A 15,180-nucleotide genomic window follows, 5' to 3' on the forward strand; every position below is an offset into this window, starting at 1 on the left:
AAGTGGTACACTTCAAAGATGAGGGGGCTGTCTTGTTAAAATGAAATGGATGATCAAAATGCCAAGTCTTTAAAAAATGACGCTTCTGATAATTTTTTTTTTTAATGAATTGTCATCTAACTATATATTTAAGACATAATCATGTAAATAGGTACCTCTTCCCCTGGGGTTCTAGTTCCAGCTGACCTTGACAAATCAATGTAACCTTGGGCACATCACACCTAACTAACCATGCCCGTCTTCCATCAACTCATCCATGAAAAAGCAGAGATAAGACTCAACTCTTCAGCTGGAGAATTCTGAAAATCCCCTACACTGCTGAAACAAACTAAAAGTACTTCCCATTAAGTCAGCTTATACAAAGCATAGTTACTCGCCTACTTTGAAAAAATGAATGTCAGTCATTATAAATTTAAATTGCTATCTCTTAGGGAATAACTACAAAGCTGGTGTAACAATAGTCATGTTCTGTTTCCAGGGAGTTTACTTCAACAGTGACAAATCTGCCCCCACCTGCACTAAATGGGGTATCTGGGTCTGTTTCCCCAAAGGTCCATTATTATTTATAAGGATGAAAGTTAGGGTTTCTTTCGTATGAAGTGGAATTTAGGCAGTGAGGTCATTTGTTTTGAAACTACAGCAACCATTCCAGTTTTTTTCCCCCATTTTAGCATTTCAGTTGCTCTGGGTCAAGAGTAAAAGATGAAGATTTCAGAGAAAATGCAAAGCCTGTTAGGCCACCCACAGAACCGTCAAAGATTCTGCCCTGGACAGTCCAGGGCACAACTAACTACGGGGGTTGCCTTTCCCAAGTTAGGCAAGTTCACTGGTAAAAAGTCAGCGCAGACTTGCACACAAGCAGACTCATACATATTTCAAAGAATGTTCAAGAGTCCCGGGATTCATTTTTAAAAAATAAACAAAGAAACAGAACCTACCATACTGACCACATGGTTCTTGATCCTTACAGGGCAGGAGGGTCCATAAGCTCTTCTGGAAATATGAACCCTCTCCCCCAGAAGGACACGATAGATTCAGTTTCAGATTTCCCCAGAAATTTCTCTGTACCTCTGGTTAAGGACCCTGGCTTAATTAACATAAGGAGTCCCTTTTCATCTTTCTCTCTGAACTCTGTACAAGCCCTTGGTAAAGAGGGCCATGAGTGATAACCCCATTTACAAAGTGATTCACAAGAGCAGGGATCAGTGAGAAAACTGGCTTCATGCAGCTCTTAGGATGGAGGGTATGACTCTGCAGCCAGCAATGCAACAACTGTTCCTGAGGCCCTGGCTGTGCCTGGGAGCCTTTGCCAAACAGTTTCAACACGGACCTTCCCAAATCTGGGTTTGCACTTGGTACTCAGTTCTTCAAAACAACAACGAGTAGCACGGAAACATATAATACCATATGTAAAATAGCCAGTGGAATTTGCTCTATGACTCAGAGAAGTCAAACCGGGGCTCTGTGACAACCTAAAAGGGTGGCAGGGGGTGGGAGGTGGGAGGCAGGTTCAAGAGGGAGGGGACATATGTATACCGATGGCTGATTCATGTATGGCGGAAACCAACACAATATTGTAAAGCAATTATCTTTCAACTAAATAAAAATAAATTAAAATGGCTGCAACAACAACAACAACAACAAAAATCAACAAACATGTGCATTACTTAGGAATACATACAAAGGCACCAAGGATCAGGTAAAATGAAAAACTGAGATGCTTATCATAACTCTGGGGTGATAGGGGGCGATTTTTTTTTTTTTGAGATATTCGTAATGTTGATTTCTTAGCCGGGCTGTCGGCTTCCCAGATGTTCAGATTACTCCTATAGGTTGCATATATTATTCTCCATGTATGTCACAGAGTAAAGCAATCTTCCTTACAGGAAGATTCAGGCCAGGGACAAGGCTCTCCAGGACTTGTCATCTCAGCCCCAGCTCAAGACACAGCAATAAAACTGCACTGAGCCCAACACTGGTCTGAGGGTGGGGCCCACCTGGGAACAGTGACCAGCTCTGGCCCCCGGGACACCATCTATAAATAAATCTTTTTTTTTTTAAACAAGTCCACACCCTGGGACAATCCGGTATTCTGGGCTAAGGCCACGCTGACCTCCGATGCTGCCCATCTCTCTGGGAAATGCTGGTGTTGAGTTTCTGTGAACTCACTGGTCTTCCTCTTCCATGCTTGGCAGGCCTATATCCTGGGGCACATTCTGTTACCGTGAACAATCTCAGCAAGTCTTCCTGAACCGCTGAGAAAGGAACAAAGCCCAGACTCATGTGTGGAGCTTGCAGGACTGTTCAGCCATCTCCTTCCTCAGCTGGATACAGAGGCAGGAGGGGCCTTACATGTTCTCCTTCAGCTGCCTCATTACTCCACCCTCCTGGTGAGAATTCTGCTCATTCAGTGAGCGGTCAAGACATCTACTGGCCAGAAAAAGAGGTAGACAGTGTAAGGAGTTGTGACCGATATGTTTAGATTCCTATCCCTTTTGTCAGAGAAGAAAATGGCAACCCATTCCAATATTCTTACCTGGAGAAATTTCATGGACAGAGGAGCCTGGCGAACTATAGTCCATGGGAATCGCAGAGTTGGACATGACTGAGCAACTAACACTTACTTATCCCTTTGGCACACTTACCAATACTCACTTGACCAAATAAGGAAAGTATGCTCCTCGCCCTAATAATGTGAGCAAGAGCATGCCATTCCAAAAAGACAGATGAGGGGCTTCCCAGGTGGCACTAGTGGTCAAGAACCCACAAGCCAATGCAGGAGACATAAAAGACGTGGGTTCGATCCCTGGCCAGGAAGATCCCCTGGAGAAGGGCATGGCAACCCACTCCAGTATTCTTGCCTGGAGAATCCCATGGACAGAGGAGCCTGGTGGGCTATGGTTTATAGGGCCATAAAGAGTCAGACACAACTGAGGCAACTTAGCATGTGCACATGCACTAGCAGACAAAGCTCTGATGTTTTAGTTACAACAGCCAAATATTGACACCATGACATCAAATAACATTTTAACCTGGTTTGGAAATAACCTACACCCATACCCTGTGGCTTTTTCATACTGTTCATGGGGTTCTCAAAGCAAGAATGCTGAAATGGTAAATGCAGCCATGAAATTAAAAGATGCTTGTTCCTTAGAAGAAAAGCTATGACAAACCTAGACAGTGTATTAAAAAGCAGAGACATCACTTTGCTGACAAAGGTCCATATAGTCAAAGCTATGGTTTTTCCAGTAGTCACGTACAGATGTAAAATTTGGACCATAAGAAAGACTAAGTCCTTAAAGAATGCTTTTGAACTGTGGTGTTAGAGAAGACTCTTGAGAGTCCCTTGTATATCCAAGAGATCAAACCAGTCAATCCTAAAGGTGCCAGGAGATCAAACCAGTCAATCCTAAAGGAAATCAAATCTGAATATTCATTGGAAGGATTAAGGCTAAAGCTCCAATATTCTGGCCACCTGATGTGAAGAGCTGACTCATTGGGAAAGGCCCTGATGCTGGGAAAGATTGAGTACAGGAGAAGAGGATGACAGAGGATGAGATGATTGGATGGCATCATCAACTCAATGAAAGTGAGCTTGAGTAAACTTCAGGAGACAGTGAAGAACAGAGAAGCCTGGCATGCTGCAGTCCATGGGGTTGCAAAGAGTCGGACACAACTTAGCAACTAAACAAGAACATACCATGTGGAAGGACAGACACACAGTAGACAGTGCTCCATAAAGGAAATACTACAGTTCCTCATCTCTCACTACGTCTCTTCTACTCTTCTCCTAGCTCAAGTCTGCAGTTCAAAAAAGCAAAGCAAGGGACTTCCCTGATGGTTCAGTGGCGAAGACTCCATACTCCCAGTGCAGGGGGCCAAGGTTTGATCCCTAGTCAGGGAACTGATCCCACATGTCACAGCTAAGACTTTTATACATCAGTGCAATCAAAAACATATTTTTTAAAAAATAAAAAATTTTTATTTTAAAAATAAATAAATAAATAAGCAACGCAAAAGCCAAAATACAAAACCCACTCTCTAATATGTCACCTTCAAAAGTGGAACATCCCTCTGGATTCTGCCCTTTCTCCTAAGTTCAAGACTGGCATAGCTTGCTCTGTGTGTGTGTGTGTGTGTGTGTCTGGATTCTGCCCTTTCTCCTAAGTTCAAGACTGGCATAGCCTGCTGTGTGTGTGTGTGTGTGTGTGTGTGTGTGTGTGTGTGTGTGTGTGTGTGTGTGTGTGCGTGCGTGCGTGTGCGTCGACGACACATATGCATGCAAGCCCAACATTCTTGATGGACTCAAGACAATAGCTTACAGGGAAACTCTTGCTCAGAGCTCAGGAAAAGTAAAGGCCAGCCAATTCCAGAAAAACAAAGGGTTTTAGCAACTAACACGAGAACAAAATGATCTCATGCTCCTTTCTCACTGCGCCTGTGCCTAAGTGGGATCCTTCTCAAACTCGAAGTGCTCACTCAGAAGCAGTCACTGTTTCCACCCTAGGGAAACCCATGGGGAAGACAGCCAAGCCAGGAAGCAGATTCCAGAGGTAGCTTTTTGATGTTTAACCCAGAAAACCCACAGACGGGGGCTCCTCAGCAAAGGAGGGGCTGTAACGCTCGGTAAGGCAGGAGACCTCATCCTCAGGGCATTAGTCACTACGTCAAATAGCCAGTTCCTTTACATCAAGGACCTGGCCCAGGAATGAAGGTGGACCCTCCAATAACAGGCCTGTCTCTGGGGCCCTAGACTGTGCTTAAACTTCCTTCCTTTCTCTCTTTTAAAATTTATTTTTGGCTGCACTGGGTCTTGTTGCTGCACATGGGCTCCTCTCTAGTTGTGGTGCTCAGGCTTCTCACTGAGATGGCTTCTCTTGTGACAGAGCACGGGCTCTAGGCACACGGGCTTCAGGAGTTGCAGCACATAGGCTTAGCCACCCCGAGGCATGTGGGATCTTTCAGGACCAGGGTTCGAACCCACGTCCTCTGAATTGGCAGGCAGACTATTAACCACTGGACCACCAGGAAAGCCCCTGTGCTTATACTTTCAATCCTTGAGATTCTCTTACATCTCAGCGAACACAGACAGGAAAAGACCATACTCACGGGGCCCCTGGTGCCTTCCCCCCATTATCACATGGAGTGGCACACAGGTAAAAGCAGTGCGCATGCTCCAGACTTGCTACACAGTGCAGACCCCACCCCCCGCCCCTCCACTCCACAAACACACCAGAATAGCTGTATTTCTGGTTCCCTTGGAGAGAGGAACCATCAAGACGTAAATGCTCTTAAATCAATTTTTAATTCATCCCAAAAGCCCCTACATACATTTTTAAAACAGCAAAAAAATAATTCTAAGGCATTATTAATTTATTCTGTAAGCAAATACTTAACACATATGGATTAAGGATCCCTTGAATGACTTCCACAACACAATAAAATAGCCTGTGTTCCGCCTCAAAGTGGTGCTGGGGTAGGGGTTGGGGGAGTAAAAAAATAACCCAAAAAACACCCCAAAACATTGGCCATACTTAGAAGCTATTCTGTTTGGAAGAAACTCTAAATAAGTCACGTGTGAAGGTATGAATTATTTTTTAAATCAGCCACAACCTGCATCACCCCCCACAGCTGGGTGATTTCCAGTGCACAACCCCCAACCACTGTTCCATGCACAGCTCTCCTGCAATTTTCTTTGCAGGGACCCCACCACTGTGCTTTTGATAGGGTTCCAAATCATCTCATCTCTGGCCTGTCTCACCTGGAGGTCCCTGAGGGCACCCTAAGTACCCAGCACAGGGCACGCAGGAGATCAATAGTAAGGAACAGGAGGGAAGAAGGAGAGAGGTGATATTTTACAGAGGCCGCTGCAGGTAACTGAGATGAATGATAATAAAATTTGGGGAGAAGGATGGGTATAAGTGTACCTTTCCCTGCCCCCAGACCAGCATAGCTCAGCCAATGCTCAATCAAGTTTGAAAACCCAGGCCTGTAATAAAGATACAAGGAAACAGTCTTCCCAGAGGCCCAGCCCACATGAGCAGCCAGCCTCCCCATCCATCAGCCTGACAGCAGCAGAGACAGAAGTAGACTGAAGGCGCTCAGTGTCCTCTGCCTCCTGCCTTCAGAGCTGCCTTTTCCTCCTCCTTTCTCCTTTCTCTCCTGCACTTGACATTCACTGATTCCAGCTGCAGTTCAAATTTCCTACCCGGGGAAAAGGCCCTGCACACCCTGACCCCCTCTTGAGTTCCCCTGGCTCAGCCACTGCCCAGAGATGCCCCTCCCTCCCACCCCCACAGCCGCAACCTAGCCCTGGGAGTGTGTTTGCTGTCTGGGTTCTCCCCACCCCACCACGTCCTGCCTTCCCCTTGCCCCCTTTGAGGTTTGTCCCCAAGCCATTCCTTCCAGGAAAGCCCAACACCCTCATCTGATATCAACCTACCTCCCCTCAAAACCCAGATCAAATGCCCTCAAGCCTCCAAAATGACCCCTCTGAGCCTCTCAATCAAAATTAGTCTTTGCTTCTCCATATATGCCATGCCGGAGGCTTTTGTCCCCCAGAGAGACACCCTATATCCAGAGGGTTAGTTTCATACTTTTTTTTCATACTCCTTTTCATACTCCTCCCTAGACTGAGCTCCTGAAGGGCAAGAATGCTATGTAGCGAACAAAGATAAAGGTGGCTCAGTGAAGCCTCTTGACAAAACAGTCCAGACTCAGATACCTACAAAATGCCTATGCCTTGGTGTTAAAGATTCTTATGGGTTTCAGGATGACAATTCTAGAATCAAACCAAGCACACAAATAGTCTAAACAAGGGTTTATGGGTTTAGGGTTTTTTTTTTGTTTGTTTGGGTACACTCTAGTAACTCAACCACTCAACCACATTAGTCCATAACTTCAGGGTCTATCTCCCCAGGAAATAGACTTCTTCAGTGTTCCTTGGGGACCAAAAAAGGCTGCAACTTCAAAATGCAGAGGCACACTCCTCTTTAGAAAAGACATAGCATCTCGATAAGTAACATTATTAAAGAAGCTGAAATTTATAAACTCACTCTCATGGCATAGATTTCTTTTTGAGACAGATCAACCCACACACTTTTTCTTCTGATTCATTGAATGTGTTATGCGGGTCTAGAATCCAGACACTTCCCTAAGTCAGAAAATCCATTTGCTTGTGAAGAGACAGAAATGGCAACGTCGTTATGCTGGTCTCCAATGAGAAGCTGGCTTACATGCTCCAAATAAAGTAAGGAGGCAATATTTGACCCCAGTCAAGAAGCCTCTGGGATCTATTTTCCCCTCAACACAAATGTTTCTCATTTGGTCCAAGCTCCGTTTCAATTACATGCCAAGAAAAGACAAAGAAAAACCCACTACCACCCACTCCTGCTTTCATGTTTTCAATGTTTCAAAACATTATAAATTATCTTTATTACGTCATATAGTAAAGTGGCCTCACATGAGGCCACGCTGACAAATGGTTGCAGCGGCCGTTTTCCTGCCTTGTTCATAGGTGTTCCCCTGCTTGTCTGCCAGGCAGTAGCCCTTCCACTCCAGAAAACATCCCGGGGACGTGCTGATGCCTGTGATGTTTGTTTCTAAAGGACTGTCGTGAACATCAACAGAATAAAACAACTTCTGTGTAGCATTAAATAATGTTTATTTCAGCAACAAAACTTGAATGAATAGAGTGTCTTAACAGTCTCTCTTTCCTCAGCTAAGTCGATCCCAGCTGTAAGCTGGACGGTCAGTAGTTTTAACTTCCACCTAGAGCCCACAGGTTGGGCTTCCCAGGTGGCACAGTGGTAAAGAATCCACCGGCCAATGCAGGAGGCATGGGTGATGCAGGTTCAGTCCCTGGGCCGGGAAGGTCCCCTGGAGGAGGAAATGGCAACCTGCTCTATATTCTTGCCTGGTGAATTCCATGGACAGAGGAGCCTGGTGGGCTACAGTCTATGGGGTCGCCAAGAGTCGGACACCACTGAACGACTGAGCTCAACAGCAGAGCCCATAGGCCAACTCCCTTGTCACCATTCAGGTAGAGGCATTTCAAAGAAATTGAAATCACCAAGCTATCTCCTCTGGCACAGTCCTTCAATTAAGTAAACTCTTAAGTGTTAGACTCTGAGGGTCCTACAGGCTCACACTCCAGAATGGAAGCCAAAGCTTCCCCATTTAAACCAAAAAGAAAGGGAAGGAAAACGTGAAGCACCTGAATTTTATAAAGACTAGACAACCTTTATTATCAGTGTCTATTCTTCCCAGGGTCCTGCATGGTGATTGGTATGAACTTACACAAGATTCTATACTCAAGGTCTACCTTTTTCATTCCAACCAGAAATTTTAGATGCAGCAGGAACCTTGGAAATTCCTGGGCCCATGGCTTATCAAATTCTGCCAGAATTTCACTAGACAGAAGAGGGTGGGCCACCAGGACTGGGAAGCCATTCATAGCAAGCATGAGGTGTTGTTCATTTCATTCAAGTTCTATATCCTAGCTTCAATCCTTATGCAGATTTTCCACTTACTCAATATGTACATGTGGCCAGTGCCTCTTGTGGCTTGTTCCACCTCTCCCTTGAGAAGTTGTTTCTGTTCCTTCCTTAATAAACTTGTTTAAAAATATATATATATTTATGTACATGCTAAAGTACCTCATCTTCCAAATTCCCTGGGTGAAATTAAGGCTCCAATAATAACCTTAGGAGTATTCTGTGGTTTCATACACCCGGGCTAGGTTCACCACCCTGCACTTCATCGTGCTCCAGGAAGCAGGAATCTTGGCTCCGTTCTTCCTGCAGATGAGGAACCTGCATGTTTGATGACTTCACGAAGAGAGCTGGAGGCAGCCCCAAGTACAGAACCCAGGTCTCCGGCCTCTGAGTCAGGGGCTTTTCACCCATTTGCATCCAACAGTTCATAACCAACCAGAGTCAATCCTTAACTCATAAGGTCCTGGTCCACTTTAAAATCTGTCCCTACCTCTGCTCTATATTCAGGCAGGTTTAAGTTAATCAGGGTTTTCTTCTCAAGGTTCACAAAATAGGAACTTGAATTTTCATGGGTTTCAGATTGCCAAAATCTCCTTGGCCTTTGGAAATATTTTGACTTCTCGCCCACTCACAGTGCACAGTGTCCCCATTGACACACAGTGTCTAAAATTAAAAGTACAAGCTGCTTCGTGAAGGACAAGTCAGCATTCAAAATCTAAAAAGAAAACCAAATCAGATCTACAAGGGAAAAGTGTCATCCCAAACACAATGCAATTCAGTTCAGAACCATGCTGACCACTTTCCTATGAATGGCCTTGGAGCCAGTGTTATCTGTTAGAGATGGTTCAGATGGTAAAGAATCTGCCTGCAATGAGCGAGACCCAGGTTCGACCTCTGGGTCAGAAGATCCCCTGGAGAAAGGAATGGCTACCCATTCCAGTACACTTGCCTGGAGAATTCCACGGACAGAGAAGCCTGGCAGGTTACATGTCTGCAGAATCGGACATGACCAAGGGACTAACACTTTCACTTCACATTTCAAAGCAAAAGGGGAAAGGGGCCGTGCCAATATAAAAGTTGTATCCATCAATTTCAAGGTGCATCATATACATCTAAAGCAGTGGTCCTCCATAGGGAGCAATTTTAACCCCTCAAGGGACAGTTGGGGATATCTGGAGACATTTCTGTCTGTCACAATTTAAGTGGGAGAGAGATGCTACTACTCTCTAGTGGGCAGAGGCCAGGGTTGGGGCTAAACATCCTATAATGCACAGGACATCCCCCACAAAAAGAACTGTCCAGCCCCAAATGTGAATGGTACTGAGGTTTAGTACATGTACCTAAAACACAGGAAGAAGTCATGAGTCCTGCTTCTTCCCCAGTGGGCTCTTGGTCTGGGCAAAGCACCTGAATTTCTGGGTCTCTGGTTCACTGTCACTCAAAGAGGTCAGCCTGTCAGAGATTTTGCAACCTCAGCACTGAACTCAAACATTACATCTGCAAGCCTTCCAGCATGGCAGCTCTCCAAGCCTTTGTGGCTACTGTTTCTCACCCTAACACCCTTCACCAGGGGCACTTCCCACCAGTCCTCTCTCAGGTCCATCACATTTCCCTTGGAAGGAGGAGCAGTGCTGAAAGCGACCTGTTTCTTAGTATCATCAAGCGTCACACACATCCTCAGTGATCTCTCAGTTCACAGATATGAAAGCAGAGAGTTCCTGGATACAATCTTCTTCCAACTCTAAAACCATTCTACACAGTCAACAAACCAAGGACAGACATATAAGCTTCATTTTACATTCTATATTCTGCTTTGAAAAAAAAATGCCTAAGCAAAAAAAAGAAAAAAGTTTTATAATAAAATTAAAAGAAAATAGCGTGGCTACAATGGTATTAAATGATGTAAAAGGTTTTTTTGCATTTTCATAATATTTGGCAGCCATCGATCAGCCTACCACCCCAACTTAAGGAACAGACTCAGTATGAAGTCACAGTTTTGTGGACAGAGTCAACATGAGACCATGTTCCCATTCTCAAGACCTTCTCTACTGGCTCCAGCTGTAGACACCACTTCCATGAGACCAGCTGAGCTGAGAGGCTGAGCCCCTCCATACACAATCCAATGGTACCTAAAACCACAGAAGACAGGAATTGTTTTACAAGTAGAATTCTCACTTTTAGGAAAACAAATATATCCTGTCTGACAAGGGGGAGAAAATTAACATGCTAAACTGCCTCCATAAGTCCACATTGCTCTCTCTCTCAGCGAAGGCAAAAGAGCAAACACTTGTCCAGTCACGCTGCTTAGGAATCCCTCTGTCTCCATCGCGCTCAAACTCAATGATTCTCCAGATCCCAAGCTGGGACACAGTACCTGGATTCACGGGAAAAGTAGAAGACAACCAGAAGAGAAAAGAGGGAAGTGCAATTTCTAAGACTAAAATGCAATAGCACACACCCTTGCTGCAAGATGAAGGGTTTTCACACATTTCATTTGCCTCAAAAAACAAACAAACCAACACTCCCCACAAGTTTCCAGTATATCCATTATCCATAAAGCAAATGGGAAGAAGAAATTCAAAAGTCATTTAAGAGGAAGGACAAAAACTAGTGAAAACTCTACAGATGGCAACAGAGAGTTAATGTCTTGAGGCAAGGCTTCCTCTCGGCAAGTACAAATCCGAAATCATAATAAAGATGGTGAAGGATTTAGTCATGAGCCCTCCCCTCTGCCATCAGAAGGAATCGCAAAAATGCAGAGTGAGTGCTGGGAGCCAGAACATTTCATTTCTTTCTAACTGAGCAAAGAATTTGCATTTAAAATGAGCATTTCATCAGTGCTTCTAAGAATGCTTGATATTAGGCTGCTAAGAAGAATAAAAGTGGTCCTCCACAACATCAAATTTCTAATTATTTAATTGCAACACAAGTATCTGGGTTCCCTGGTGGATTTAAGAACACTTGTAGCTAATTACATCTTCCCAGTCAGGTGTAACTTCAAATATAGTCAAATACAGACAACTCTTAAAATATAGTCAAATCACATTACTAAACAGTAACAAGGATAAAAAGTACCTTCCTGGTGACTAAACACCCCATGAGTCAAACTTTACTTTCTATATAATTTCACATTTACAAGGAAAGTAGTATCAAAGAGATAAAGATCTATATGAGAACTAAAAACCATTAGGAAAGCAAAAGGCATTTTTTCTTGAGCAGCTAAGTGTGGAACATCTACCATGAGAAGGATGGGGTGCTGAAGCAGGATCAAGGCAGCAGGACTCAGTGGCAGGAAAACCCAAGAGAGACCCCCCACCCATCCAAGCCAGGAAGGGGAGTGCTTATATACACAGGGCCTGTAAATTAATAACCCTGATTCTCAGCATCTACATTCAAACACAAAACTAAAATTCGATTTCTTTTTTTAAAAGGAAGAAGGATGAAAGAGAAGGATCCAGAGGGTAACACCAGAGAGTGACTCATTTCCTCCGCCAACAGAAGTGGGATCGGGGCTTCCCTGGTGGCTCAGATGGGAAAGAATCCACCTGTAATGCAGGAGACCTAGGTTCAATCCCTGGGTCAGGAAGATGCCCTGGAGAAGGGAATGGCAACCCACTCCCAATATTCTTGCCTGGAGAATCCCATGGAGGGAGGAGCCTGGAGGGCTGCAGTCCACGGCGTCACAAAGCATCAGACACAGTGGAGCGACTAACACTTTCACTTCACTCCCTTCAGAAGCAGGATCAGAAACTGGGGATGGCAGTCAGTGGCTTTGTCCTAAGTAATTTGTGAAATGTAGGAGGGGCTTTGTCTTCTTTACTCTCTGACATCATTGCAGGGTAGAAAGAAATACTAGAAAAATATTAATACAAGTTTTAAAAAAGGGTTGCCAGAACCGTGGGGCTGGAAAGAAGGCAAGAGCACCCTGATCTGCAGGGGAATAAATGCTCCAGTGAGACAGGAGGCTCTTGTGATCATAGCCACCAGCTGAACTGAACAACACAAAGGGAATTCTTGGAAATCTGAAGCTGTTTTCCCATCTCCTTCCACATCCTCCTCACGCCCGTGGCTGCTCTGTGGTCAGCATAGCTTTTCACCAGTGCTAGATGACTTCCTAACAAGGGCATTTTAATTAAAGATGAGACATGAGGCAATGCAAGCGAAAAGAGCCCTCAGCCAGGGATGGTGTCCAGCCTGAAGCCTCCATGTGGCTCCTGTTCTGACCATGGTCTGGCACCAAACTGGCTTCATATGTGCTGGTTCTGAACCTGGACAGGCGGCCTGGACCCGCTGGCAAGAGCCACACCCGCAGCTCAGGGCCATTTCCTGTGCTGGCTCTCTCGTTATTTCAGCCTACTGCACTACCCCACCCTTCTCCCCCAAACCCAGTGTCCCCTCCAGCTAAGCAGACTTCCCCAGCATCCCCAAGGGGTGACACCTCTATCATCCGTACCTGGCAAATTCCCAGGCTGGGGATCTGGACCATGATGGTCCAGGAAGATGAGTCACTGGCTCACCACCATGAACCGAGCAGGTAGTGCTGATTCCCAAAACAGATGGCCCTAACCACTCACGGAACAACCAGCCAACTCCATGGCGCTTCCCTTAACTGGACCGCCCACGGGCCTTTCAGACGGAAGCCCAGGGCCAGCTGTGGACAGCTGATGCATGCCACCCCACCCTCTCCTGGGGGTTTCTGTGAAACAACAACAACAAAAAAACCCAGCCCTCCTCCTCCTCCTAACTCCTACAGAGATTGTCCCAGGCCATTACCTCATCAGCTTGGATAGGGTCTAGCCAACACTTGGACTTTTTCTGTGCTGACCCGGTCATTCTTGAGCCAGCAGCAATCTCCCTCAGAGCTCTTGAGTGTGTTCTTCCCTCTGCCTGGGGTATTCTGGCCCAGGTGCCTCACCTGGATGGCAAACTTTCATCCTTCAAGTCTTAGCTTAAATGTCATCTCTCAAGAGACTCATCCAAAATACCTACCCCCTACTCCTCGGCTCCCCCCTCACTAGGCTTTGCTCCTCTTGCTCCCAGCTGTCAGCCCAGGACTGGAGTGGAGCTTGGCCCACGGTGGATTCCCAGGCATGATTTACTCCACGAATGAATGCCCTGGGAAAAGTAAATCAAAACCACATCTGAACTCTCGCTCCTCAGAATAAATCCATCCGTGTCAAAATGCACGTACAAGAATATTCACATTGGCGTGTTTATAAGAGCCCAAATCTGGAAACTACCAAAATGTCCGTGAACAGAAGAAGGGACCTTATGAATAAAAGGAATAAATTCTAGACAACATCGGGAATGACAAGCCTACAATTCACAGGGCAGCATGGAAGCATCTCACAACCCACATGCTGAACAAAAGCAACGAGAAACAAGGACAGACACTGGCAGATTCCATTTACAGAAAGTTCAAAGATGGTAAAAGTCAAATCAGAATAGTGATTCCAAGGAGGAGGCAAAGTCGCTGTTGGGGGTACCTGGGATTCTGGCTACACTCTTTCCTGATCTGGACACAGGTTATACAAGTGTGTTCAGTATGAGAATTCATCAAGTTGTAAATTTATGATTTGTGTACTTCAATTCTATTTCAACAAAGCTTCAAGACAACATGTGAAATAAACACGGGTTTCCTTTCTCTTTTAAAAAAAATATTTAATAATTTGGCTGCACCGACTCTCAGTTGCAGCAGACAGATCTTTGATCTTTGTTGTAGCATGTGAGATCTTCAGTTGGGGACATGCAAGATTCAGTTTCCTGACCAGGGATCGAACTAAGGCCCCCTGCATTGGGAGCACAGGGCACCAGGGAAGTCTCTGGGATTTTTCTCTTGAAAGAGCCAACTAAAGACACTCTTCTGTCACAAGGCCCAACATCCCATACCCAGGCTTCCTCGGATGGTGTTTTATGGGTGTGCAACACTAGCCTCCCTCTATGTACATCTAGCATGTTGTCCAGCTGCCGTGTGACTGCATCTAAGGCTTCCAGGGCTCAAATCCACCAGGACAATGCTATCTGCTACAATATTCTTCTTCCTCATAGTCCCAGAAACGCAAGACTGGGTCCTAACATTACTGACTTTAGATGGAAACAGGTGACAAGAATCACTGCCCACCTACATAGACTGAATGCTTGTGTCCCAATTGTCCCTGCCCCCCAAATTCATATGTTGAAATCCTACCCCCCAGTGTGATGGTATTTGGAAGATGGTTAGGTCATGAAGATGGAGCCCTTGTGAATGGGGTTAGTGCCCTTGTAAGAGACCCTAGAGAGCTCCCCAGCTCCTTCTACCATGCAAGGACTCAGAAGACAGCCATCTGCTTATGAACAGGGAAGTGAGCTCTCAGATACCAAATCCGTCAGCACTTTGGTCGTTGTAGACTTTCCAGCTCCAGAACAGTGATACAAATTCCTTTTGTTTATAAGTTGCCATGTCTGTGGTACTGTTAGAGCAGCCCTAATGGCCTAAGATGCATTCCCCTACAATCACAGCACATGGGCAGACACGTGAGGCCACAACTCTGCTCAAAACCCAATGACCTGGGCTTCCCTGGTGGCCCAGTGGTTAAGAATCTGCCTGCCAATGCAGGAGACACAGGATCCATCCCTGGCCACGAGCATTCCACATGTCACAGGGCAACCAAGCCCTCACACCACAACTACTGAGCCCAGGCGCCTA

General features: G+C 45.5%; 1 protein-coding gene across 7 annotated transcripts in view; it reads right to left on the reverse strand.

Moving 5' to 3' along the window:
• TLN2 (talin 2) overlaps positions 1 to 15,180 on the reverse strand; it is a 492,565-nt gene that overhangs the window by 389,185 nt on the left and 88,200 nt on the right. The gene's annotated exons all lie outside the window — the stretch shown is intronic.

Source organism: Cervus canadensis, chromosome 6 (assembly GCF_019320065.1).
Source record: "Cervus canadensis isolate Bull #8, Minnesota chromosome 6, ASM1932006v1, whole genome shotgun sequence".
Lineage (NCBI taxonomy): Eukaryota > Metazoa > Chordata > Mammalia > Artiodactyla > Cervidae > Cervus > Cervus canadensis.